Below are 10,073 nucleotides of genomic sequence, written 5' to 3' on the forward strand. Positions count from 1 at the left end.
CCAAATTTAATGGATACAACAAGAAAAACAGAGTAAGATAGAGTGTTGTCATTGATTTGTCAATGCGATAAAAATAGTTGTTTATGTAGATATAAAGATAGCTAATATGTTAGTGTTTTAGAAAAGAAGGGATTTTTTTGTGCTCAGTTATTTATATTGATCTTGCATGAAAATAGTAAGTCATTATGATAGTTTTCGTGTGTGTATCTATCTATCTATCTATCTATCTATCTATCTATCTATATATATATATATATATATATATATATATATATATATATATATATATATATATATATATATATGCATGCAGAGGAGAATATAATTATTTTGCTGTAATTTTTGAAAATAAGTATGTAAATGCATGCAATAAATATGTTAGCTTTCCTTTGGATAAGTACATGTATTTTCACACACAAAATAATAATTATCTTGGTATCTTTGCATGGAATAGTGTATGCATTTTCATTTACAATAGTTATTGTGAATAGCTCTCATTTGGAAAATATGTTGTTGGAAAGAACATACATTTTCATGCATAGGAACATTGTCCATTATGTTAGCTTCCTTTTACGTAATAACATACGTGAAAAGTAATAGCTAAGGGGGCTAGTTCAATTGTTAAATTTTATGTAATTGCATGCATAAATATCATATTAACTATTGAAAGATTATATTAACTATTGGAAGTTTATTTGTATGCACAATAACAATATATATTATGTTAGATTTTCTTAGGAAAGATTGTGAATTTACATACAATATTACGTTAGCTATCCTCTCCAAATATTAGGCAAGTACATATAAGATTATGCCATCATTCTTTTGGAAAGATTGTGCATTTGCATGAAAGAGGGTGTTAGCCTCATTTTTAGAAAATATTATGTATATGCATGAAAGAATAAAAACTATTGTGAAACGTTTATCTATTCACATGAAAAACCATAGCTAATGTTCTAATTTCCTTTAAGGGGATAAGGATAGTTGTAGTCATTTAGAAAAGAATGTGTACTTATGGGTGTGGGGAATAAAAACTAATGTGGTGTTTGATAGTTATATGCTTTTTATTAATGCATGTATAGTGATGTTAGAGAAGGCATGGCATGATATTATGTTTATATTTTATGTATGCACATGATTAGATGTTGAAGCATCAATGATAAAGAATTATTATTGGCTTGATTATTATTTGATCTAATACTGATATCAAATTCTACAGTTTGTAGCAGTTGTAGAAAATACTCTAACATATGTGAAATACGAATTGTATTTAACATTTTGGCGGGTAAGAAACTAGTGGTATATGTAATTTGAAGGAATGTTAGCTGCAGGATAATCCACTGATAGGAAGAAGCAAGTTGCAAACACTTAATGTTCATGGATTTCTGGGTAAATGATATCATGATGATTGTAATAGCTTATAGCTAGTTATGTTGGATTTAATATGATAATTGCTTGGAATATTTTATGACAATGGTTAAGGGTGGACTCCCTTACAAGCCATTGAGTCAGGGGTGAACACCTTCACTAGTGATTAATAATAAAATTGAATGTTTACGAGTTTTCACCCTACGAGGATTCCAAGGTATATCGGTGTCTAATGATATGATTGCTAGTTGTTCCATTTTTATGATGTTGATTCTTTTCATGACATAATTTTTATATTATCAAGTATCTAATCTACTAGCTAAGTTAAAAGAATCATGAAATTGATGCAAGGTTACATTATTAAGTTTAAGTTAATACATTACAACAATGATAGTTAATGGTTGTCTAACTCACTATTATTTTACTAAATATTTCTATATGTAATGATGATGGTGATGGGCCTCCAAATTAGACATAAATTAATGCCCATATAACCTTTCCTAGGCACATAAACCATATTTTAAATCTCTCCTTCTACACCTAATAATGTTTTTTAGCTTTAATATGCTCCGAGGAAGGTTTAGGGATAATTACATATTATATGCCTAATAATATTTATTTTTGTAGAATATTGAGTGAATATGGAGTAAATTTTGAATGAGATAATACAAGGAATTTTTCCCCACTATAGAAGGATCAAGATTGGATAATAAATGAACAAGATATTAGTAAATTATTTCACAAATTTTGGAGCTCTAGTGATTGAGAAAATCTAGGAATATGCTCCTTGTCATTTAATACAGATTCATAGTGTTGAGAACCAGATACACTATTTGAGGGACTAGGAGGGGAAAACTTCCTCCATTCAAGGAGAATCCTTCCTCATCACTTTGTATAAGTACTAATTCCAATTAACCTCTAGGGGCATTTATTTCTTGTTAGGAAAAATACCGGGGGGGAGGGGGTGAATCATTATTCTAACTAACTTCAACTTCTAAATTTATTATTCTAATTTATGCTTGCTACTATCATTTAAGAAACTGACATATGTACACGACTGTGTTGTATGCAGTTAGTTAATTTTCTTATATTTCATCATCAGTTCATCTTCTAACCAGTGCATCATTACTTCGTTATTCATTAATTAAATAATAACCATGAGAAACAAGAAGAAGATAGATCATAAACACACAAGAAACATATCAACACACATGAAAACCATAATTTTAGGTGGAAACCCAATATGGGAGAAAAAAATTGTTGTCATTGTTTGTGTATTCTTTCTTATTATATAAATATAATATTACAATATTGTACTGGAGAAGATTCATACCAGTACAGAGTCACCCACTTGCAGAAGGCTACAAACTTCTCCTGTTCTTCAGCACCTATTGGAAGGGAGCTCCAACCCCTTGTTCTAGTTTGATCGATCCTACCGAGAGCGAGCTCCTACCCCCTCCACAGATTCACTTGCTACTACTCGAAGGAAGTTTTGACTTCCTTACTAAATGCTCCAACCCTTAGCACCTCTTGTGGACCACATTGCATAATGTTTCATACTAGATCCATCAGACTCAAAACATCAACACTTGTACAAAACCTTTCATCATATTTTTATAATGGACCCACTTCCATCATTAAGCTCAATTCAAGTAACAATTATGAAACCATTCACTAAATAACTCATCCAATCATTGAACCAACTGAAACATTATACCATCAGCAAACCAATCACCGAATCTAAAACATTTATTGCAAACAAATCAAACCAGTTCATATCATATAATATCAATGCACAACCAAATATATCAAATCAATCATAACTAGATAATACCAATATACCTAGTCATACTCTGATCATCATAGAAACACAATGTTCTCACTGTAAACCATGATCAACGATCCATCAAAATGTACATGATATTGTTCCAAATCATACCTACATATATATGTGCTTCCCTTGAGGAAGATATTCATACACATCTCAAATAATTGACTTATGCATCTCAATCACTGTAATACTGAAACAACCACTAAATCAAATACTAAAACAAATCATCCAATCAACATCGGCAGATCAATCACTAAATTTAAATGAACCAAAGAAACTAGATCAAACCAATCCATAATAGATCATATCAATGCATAATCAGTCATCAGTATATCAATCTATACTCTATTCATTATATAAACCAATTGATGTCACTATAAACCCTTATCCAACACATGTAAAAATGTATACACTACTTCTATCAAGAACATCATTGTATATATGCATTTCATTTGTACTAAACTTGCATGAAAAATAAAAAAGGACTGAAAAATAAATCATCAATCACTGAACCATACTTAGATCATGCCATCAGTCACATATTAGCACCAATCACTGAACCAAACATAGATCATCATATTGTAGCAACAATAGCAATAAATACACTATTTAACACATTCAATATTGTTAGATACAGATCATGACATGAGAGATATCATTGACAAATAGTAGCAATCAGAACATAACTAATCAAATTTCATCAACAAGTCATACTGCAAAACCCTATTATGTATGTGTGACTTTCACAAAGCACATAAATGTATGTACATTCTTTCCATTCACAATACCCGCGTACATATATGTAAATACTAAAAAACACTTTCCAAAATATATATGTGACTACCTAGAGGGTTATTTGCATATGTACACGACCTTTCACAGGAAAACCATCGTACATATTTGAAATAATGGAATCATACCTTTGTTGCAACCACATAACATACTTTTTAAACTTTATCGTCACACATTCATATCGAAGTATCATTATCACCACAGATCTATCATTGCTAGATGTAATCAAAAATAGATTGAGCAAGAATATTCAATATGATTATTTCAAATCTATCAAATATGACCCTCTTCCATGATCCTTGGTGCACACATATTTCAAATCAAATTACAAATTAATAACCCATAACTTGAACACTTAACACATTGATCTCCATCTCTTTATATATATTTAGCCTTACTCAATACCATAGGCCAATCGCTTAGTAATGCCATTGGTATTCTTTGACGATATCAAATAACCATTGAGGCATCTAAATATTATGGGGAAATACCATAGTGCAGATTATGTATGCGACTTATCATCACCATATCTTCGATGTATGTGATATTGCTTCATAGGACCCGTGTATAGTTTCTCATACTTTATCTTTGCCATCCATCTATCTCTAAACTTATATTATTTTGTTCATATCAGTAGTAGCACTTGTATAACGATCATGTTGACATTTATATCAAGTATTCTTCCACCAAGGACCACACATTAGCCATAATTCCAACAATCTCCCCCTTTGGACATGATGGCAACAACTTTTGTGTTAGGACACTACCACCTGTAAATACCTGCAAAAACATTAATGCACATATCAAGATAAACACCAAGATTCTCTCTCAAGACATCTCTCCAAACACCAAGCTTCTCTCCCCCTTTTAAATCAAGGGAAAAGGGTTAAGCAATGTTGAAAAAAGACATCTCTTCCCCTGTGTACAGAGGATCACTATAGGGATGATATGTTCAAGATGAAGATTGTATATTGACCATGCTCCCCCTGAGCATATGTTGAATCTTCTGGAAGATAATCAGTGAAGTACTCGAATCTATGACTTAACTAAATATGAAATTTCCTATCACCAAGGACTCATGCTTAAATAAATCACCCAACATAGTGGGGTTACTTATTTGACTCAACATTATTTTAAATGCCCAAGATAATGGGATTACATACATAAATGACTTGACCCCAATAGTCCATACTTGGACTGAATTTTAAAATGTTTGACAATATGACATTTTTAACCAAAATCAAGAAACTTTATAATGAGGTAGCAAGACCATGTTAGTCATCAGTACCCATCATACACCATATAGGAACCCGCAACATGAGCATATGATCGTCACAACATTGATAACAACATGAACATCCTCATCATCAATATGTAATATACGATAATGTAGCTCCAATATCATTAACTTCTGACCAATAATGCAGTGTCTCCAAGCATTGCCAATTAGATAAAGAAACAACATATCAATAAACATCCACTTCACTTCATGTAACATGATTTTTCAACATATAAGAAGAGTTATAATCCATAGGCAACAATATCAATTCGTTTCTTCAAGAATCCATCAAAGACAAGTAGAACCTTCAGCATTAGTGATGATCATAACATATACTTCATTAAGCGTATGAAGTAGAATTATCAAATCATAAACATATTTACCAAAAAGAAACTCAAGTAGTAATCCATAACCTAGTGATAACAATTTGTATATATGTTCTCATCAATGAGAGATGCCAATAATAATGAGTAAATCAAGGACTCATCATCATCAAAAAATCGTAGCATACGATTGTGCAATAAAGCTCTATTAGTAACTCATCTACTTGATCTCATATCATCAAAGTCAACATGGTATTTGTAGGAAGATCCACAATCCATGAATATTAAGGGAAACATAACAACATATCTTTCAAAGCATCAAAAACGTATGTGAGAACCAAGAATATCACATAGAATTGTGCAACAACATCAAAACAAATTTTCACATGTAGCTCAAGAAATATATAGGAAGCATCCATAGCTTCACCATATGCATCATAGAAGAAATAATCACAACAAAATATAAATGTCAACAAGTAGTGAGTGAGTCATCAACCAGTGCGTTCGCATGGTTTTCATCACATATGATCATCTTCACTAAGTGCAATTTAAGAAATATTTAGTCATCATCTAGTAATTCACTAGAAGTATCAAATATACATCACCAATGATATATACTCATCATAAATGAATAAGAAATGTTCTAGACATCATAATGGCAACAATGCACTAATAGAAGCAGAGGAGATGCTCCCCTTGAACCTATTCCATCTTACCATTATCAAATATGATTACATCCAACTCATCAATTAGTACATCCATCAAAAGGACCAAATAAGTAATGACACATTTATGTACCATCATCATATCTAAGTGACATCTGAGAATCATCAATAGACTGCAACAAATAAATTTTAGAACTAGAAAGATAATTAAATCATATCAAAAAATGCTTGTGAGTCTTTCCCATGGTTTCTTCATGTGAGAGAAACATATGTGATTGTTTAGATAAAAACTCGTGTGTATACATGATTTGTCTTTCATATAATCTGTGTACATAAAGTAAAATGTTGAACTGCATCTCCCCCTGAATATACCATACATATTCATGTTCACTGTTAGGTCATCAATGTAATGTTTAGTATTATAATCATCTCCAAATATCAAACCAAAATAGATAACTATCACAAATATAGTTATGCATAATTCTCCCTGATATCATACACTATTGATCCTGTGGACTTGATAATAATCACCTTCTCTTCATGAGTTCATGTACCTCACATTACTTCTATAGTAACTTTTAGAAGTATACTTTAAAAAAAATAGACTGTAGTGGGAATTATGTTCTTTTATTCTGAGTCTGAAGAAGATGAACTATACCTCTTATTTCTACCTGGATTCTTCTCCATTACCACATATAATTTTTCTGGATTTATGTATCTTCTTGCTACAACTTTTCCAGTTTCTTCATCTATAATTTTACATTTAGTTTATGTCAACATAATTATACATCCTTTGTCATCCATTTTATCTACACTTGGAATATTATTCTTTAGCCCTTGAACTAATAATGCATCAACTTTTTTTGCATACTTCTCAAGTTTGATTCTACCTTTTCCCAAAACTTTTTTTGGAGAACTATTTCAAAGAATCACCTTACCATCTTTGTTTCTCTTGAGAAACTCAAACTTATCCTTATCTCTAGTCATGTGACAAGAGCATCTGCTATCTATGTATCATTCTTTTTCATCTTCAAATGAGCAAAGAGCAAGGGAACACCTTGCTTGTTCTTCTTCTTTCTGATTATTATGAGAAGTGTTGGTGGATCCATCTTTCTCATGTATTTTGGTAACAATATTCTTATTAGATTGTTTTCCATGTTGTCTGTGGAGGTTCATTGACTTTTTCCTACATTCTTTTTCTACATGCCCAAACATATTACAAGCATAACATCATATATGACCAGAAAATGGAGTTGATGAATCATTATATGTTTGTTTCATATTCCTTCTATTACAATCAATGCCATTATGGCTAAATGTCTTGCAAGAAAAACAATATCCCTTAAAGAAACTTAAGTACATGGGAGTTGATGATCTTCTTCTGAAGTGGCTATTTTCTTGAGATTGAAACAATATACTTCTATAATTGGCCACAACATGTTCATAATTATGATGTATAAAGTATTCAACATTATTCATTGGAGGAGAGAATCAATCAATGTCTCTATTATTGGGAGCAAATTATTTCTTTTGAAAATTCATCTACCTTGGATGTTGATTTTGTTGACTTCTTATCTCTTTTACAGGAATTTCAGATTTCATATTATTATTTTTCAATATCCTTGTACTAGATTCTCCTTTTAAAATTTCATGTAAACCAAGACTTGATTTAATAGAAGGAGGCATTTTATTACTAATAATGTTATCGAAAATCTTAGAACTATCCTAAAATATAAAATGCTCATCCTTTTCTTCTATTTCACCTTTTAGAATTTTTACCTCAAACTCCCTTCTTTGGTATTCTTCTTCCTCTCCCCAATATTGTTTCCTAATTCATTCTTCAACCTTTATTTCCTATTCCAATTGTTGTTTTAATTTGATAATCTCTTCCTTCAACTCATTCTCTTTTTCTTCAAATACTTGAATAGGATCTTCATTTATTTTGTTTGACTTTTCAAGTTATTCTCTTAGAGAGATGATCTCTTCTCCAAGTCCTTCACAAATTGTTTATATTCTAATGCAACATGATCCCTACAACTTATCCTTAAAATTGATAATCCTTTTAAAAGTAAAATCAAGTTTTCTTCTAAGATTAACAACTTCCTTTAACTTGTCATCTTTTGAATCAGTAACTCCATCTCACTTCCCAAAGGTTGTTTTATCATCATACTCATCCTTTGACACATCTTTAGAAATAAGATCACTTGATGGTTTTTTTGATGGACAATATTTCTTTGATTTCTTTCATGAATGACCTGCAAATTATCCCATACTTCCTTTGTAGCTTCATAGCGGATAACTCCTCCTAATTTTGAATCAAGTATGCTACCCATGATTTCATTTAATGCAACATTATTCTTTTGTAACTCTTCACTTAATGGAGGAGTGTTAGTACAACCATTACATACTAAATTCCAAACATCAAATACTAGATTTATTAATTGAGACTTCATCTTTTCTTTCCATTCATGATAGTTATCATCACTTAGCATAAACATACCTTTATTATCCATGGATTCTGACTTGCCTTGTTCTTTTGTTGCAGATTTTTATTGACCCATAAATGTAGTTATTGTTATTGCATCATATGTGTGAATATCACTCTTATCTTGAATTGACTTATTACTTTGAGTTTCCTTCTTATTTTGCTTCTTTCCCATTGTTCCCGATCCACTTCAGTGGTTAAGCTTCAACTAAAGTTACCTTCCATTATACCAATTGTTGGAAAAATTACTGAGAGCGGGGGGGTGTGAATCAGTATTTTTAACTCACTTAAAATTTTCAATTTACTATTCTAATTTATGTACACTAATATCATTAAGGAAACTAACATATGTACGTGACTGTGATGAATACAACCAGTGTATACCCAATGAGGTATTTTTCTTATATTTAATCATTATTTCATCTTCTAACCAGTGCACCATTACTTCATTATTCATTAATTAAACAATAATTGTTAACAGTAAGTAGTAGATAAATAATCAACAAAAAATAAACATACCAGCACACATGAACACCAATATTTTTGGTGGAAACCCAATGTGGGAGAAAACCAATGCTTTCATTATCTCTGTCTTCTTTCTTATTATATAACGAAAATAATACAATCTTGTATTGTCATAGAATCATACCAGTACACAAAAACCCACCTACATAGGGATAAAACCTTCTGTAATTCTCCTATACCTACTCGAAGGGAGATTTGATCCTCTCATCTCATTTACTACCTCCTACCAGAAGGGAGCTCCCACCCCTTGCACAAACTCACCTACTAGTACTCGAAGGAAGCTTCAAATTCCTTACTAAAGGCTCCAAACCTATATACCTCTTGTTGACCACGTTTTATAATGTTTCATATTGGATCCACTTGACTCAAAACATCAACACTTGTAGGCCACCTTTCATCATATTTTTAGACTTGACCCACTTCCATTATTAAGCTCAAATCAAGTAACAATTTTGAAACCAAACACTGAATAACTCATCCAATCATTGAACCAACTAAAACATTGTACCATCAACAAACTAATCACTGAATCTCAAACATCTATTGAAACTAGATCAAATCAATTCATATCAGATTATATCAATTCACAACCACTTATATCAAACCAATAATAACCATATCATACCAATATACCAAGTCATACTCTGTTCATCACATAAACACATTGATGTCACAAAAAACCATGATCAGCCATACAAAAGAATGTATATGTTATTGTTCTAAATCATACCCATCTATGTACACACTTCCCCCAAGGAAAATCTGTGTATGGATCTCAAATCGCTGACTTCTGCATATAAATCAA

The sequence above is a fragment of the Pinus tabuliformis genome, chromosome 9 (genome assembly GCF_031772625.1).
Source record: "Pinus tabuliformis cultivar Carrire ecotype Pingquan chromosome 9, CPIR1, whole genome shotgun sequence".
NCBI lineage: Eukaryota > Viridiplantae > Streptophyta > Pinopsida > Pinales > Pinaceae > Pinus > Pinus tabuliformis.